General features: G+C 49.4%; 1 non-coding gene across 1 annotated transcript; it reads left to right on the top strand.

The window, feature by feature from the left end:
* The first annotated feature begins 1891 nt into the window (after positions 1-1891).
* LOC114813961 lies at positions 1892-1998 on the top strand. The gene has a single exon (XR_003761705.1). It is a non-coding gene; the product is annotated as a U6 spliceosomal RNA (small nuclear RNA).
* Positions 1999-2898: the final 900 nt, after the last annotated feature.

Here is a 2898-nt window from a genome sequence, read left to right on the forward strand (position 1 = left end):
TGTCCCACTTGGGGCTCACAGTTTTAATCCCCATTTTACAGATGAGGTAACTGAGGCCCAGAGAAGTTAAGTGACTTGCCCAAAGTCACATCGCTGGCAAGCGGCGGAGCCGGGATTCGAACCCATGACCTCTGACTCCCAAGCCCGGGCTCTTGCCACTGAGCCACGCTGCTTATGCCAAGTCACCCAGGCCGAATGCCCCTCGCTCCGGAAGCTCACTGGGGGCAGGGAATGCGTTTAAGTGTTTAAATACTGTACTCTCCCAAGCACTTAGACTCTCTCAAGTTCTCTAGACCCCGAGCTAGTTGTGGGCAGGGAATGTGCCTGTTTGTCGTTGCATTGTCCTCTCCCAAGCGCTTCGTACGGTGCTTTGCACAGGGCAAGCGCTCAATAAATAGGATTCAATGAAGGAATGAGTACACCTTGGACCCACACTCGATCTCGTCTCTAACCGCCGCAGGATCTCTCCCCTCACCAACTCCGAAACCCCTCTCTCTGACCACAACCTCCTCGCTTGCCTCTTCTCCCACACGCCTCCTCCCCATAAATCCATACTATTCCCCCACAGAGACCTTAGACCCCCACCCAGTTCTCTCAACTCATCATGCCCCGCGTAGCCCAAACTACCCACAGTTGACGACCAAATCGACGTCCTCAAGGCCCACCCTCCCTACTGAACTCAACTCACTCGCTCTCCCGTCTCTCCGTCGCTCTCGTACGGCTCGCCCACAGCCCTGGATCACCTGCGCTGCCCTCCTCCTTCTCTCTGGTTCTAGAACCGCAGAGAGATGCCGGAGGAAATCTACGTATAGGGCTGGCTTTGTCCGCTCTGGGTTTATCCTCGCCTGCTTTAACTCTGCCCTTTCCTCTGCCCGGCAAAACTATTTCTCCGCCCTTATAGACACCCGCATCCATCACCCTCGCCAGTTCTTCCAGACATTTAACTACTTCCTCAGGCCCTCTGTCCCCCTCCCTACCCATCCCTTGCCCCCAAGGACCTGGCCACCTCCTTTATTAAAAAATTCGACACCATCAGGCGTGAGATCCCTAAAATCGCCCCTGCCCCTCCTCCCCCGTCCCTCCCCAAATCCTGTCGGTCCCACCTTCACGACATCGGTAAAATCCTCCCCTTCCTCTCCATCCATACAGCTACGACGTTACTACGATCGCTCATCCTACTGGATTAGTGCACGGCCCCCTTGCTGATTTAAGAGGGACGATCTACCAGATTCAGTCACCTCATGAGCCTCCTTGGGCACAGAAGAGAAGGCTGGGTGCAGGGAAAAGCAAAAAACGTGGGGAAAGAATTGGAAAATTGGCCCGAGGGGAAAGGGAAAGTTGTTGAGAAGTTTAGCCTGATGAAGGGAAGGCTGGCGGAGCAGCTTTTGTAGCTATCTTCAGGTTACTTATCTGCCGTGTGACCTTGGACAAGTCACTTCACTTCTCTGGGCCTCAGTTACCTCATCTGTAAAAAATGGGGATCAAGAGTGCGAGCCCAGTTTGGGACAGGGACTGTGTCCAACCTGATTTATTTGTATCTGCCCCCAGTGCTTAGAACAGTGACTGGCACATAGTAAGCACTTAATAAATACAATTACATAATACTTATTACATAATAAGCGCTTAATAAATACCTTCTTTTAAAAAAAGTCCATCAGCCCATCAATTATTAATATTTATTGAACATCTACTGTAAGCAGAGAGCACTGTATTAAGCGTTCAGGGGAATATAGTTGAGAAGCAGCGTGGCCTAATGGCTAGAGCCCGGGCCTGGGAGTCAGAGGACCTGGGTTCTAATCTCGGCTCTGCCATGTGTCTGCCGTGTGTCTTGGCGCAGGTCACTTCACTTCTCTGTGCTTCAGTTTCCTCATCTGTAAAATGGAGATTCATCGTGCTCGCTTCGGCAGCACATATACTAAAATCGGAACGATACAGAGAAGATTAGCACGGCCCCCGCTCAAGGAGGACACGCAAATTCGTGACGCGTTCCGTATTTTTTGCTTAACAAATACCAACATTATTATTATTATTGACTGGACTGTGAGCCCCATGTGGGACAGGGACTATGTCCAACCTGTTCGCCTACCCCAGCGATTAGCGCAGTGTTTGCCGTACAATAAGGGCTTATCGAGTGCCATGATTATTATTAATTGAGGAAAAAAGATAAAATCCTAGTGCCATACATGCTCAGGGTAATAATAATAATGTTGGTATTTGTTAAGCACTTACTATGTGCTTAATTTTATCTAAAAAGGTAAAAGATAAAATCTTGTCCTTAAGGAGCTTACAGAATTAACGAGGGAGACAGGCACAGAACTGTTTAGAGACGAGGGGAAAGAGAATAGAAAGATAACGTGGATAAAGTAGATGATGAAATGCTCAAGTAGTGGAGTAAGTGAATGGATAAGTACAAAAATGCTGCGGGCAGCTATGAGTGTATCAGGGTTGAGCTCATAGTTGGGAAAATTTGGCCTCCAGAAAAGAAAATGAATCAGGAATATGTCTCCTGGGTTACATCCCTCTCGCCCACTTCCTGCCTCTGGCCTGGAACTCCCTCCTCCTTCATATCCCACAGACGATCACCCTTCCCACCTTCAAAACTGCATTTTTTTTTTACGGTTAAGTGCTTACTATAATAATAATAGTAATAATGTTAGTATCTGTTAAGCGCTTACAGAGCACTGTTCTAAGCGCTGAGGTAGATACAGGGTCATCAGGTTGTCCCACATGGGGCTCCCAGTCTTCATCCCCATTTTCCAGATGAGGAAACTGAGGCCCAGAGAAGTGAAGTGACTCGCCCACAGTCACACAGCTGACAAGGGGCAGAGCCGGGATTCGAACCCGTGACTTCTGACTCCCAGGCCTGGGGTTTTCCACTGAGCCGCGCTGCTTGGCTCC

Source organism: Ornithorhynchus anatinus, chromosome 8 (genome assembly GCF_004115215.2).
Source record: "Ornithorhynchus anatinus isolate Pmale09 chromosome 8, mOrnAna1.pri.v4, whole genome shotgun sequence".
NCBI lineage: Eukaryota > Metazoa > Chordata > Mammalia > Monotremata > Ornithorhynchidae > Ornithorhynchus > Ornithorhynchus anatinus.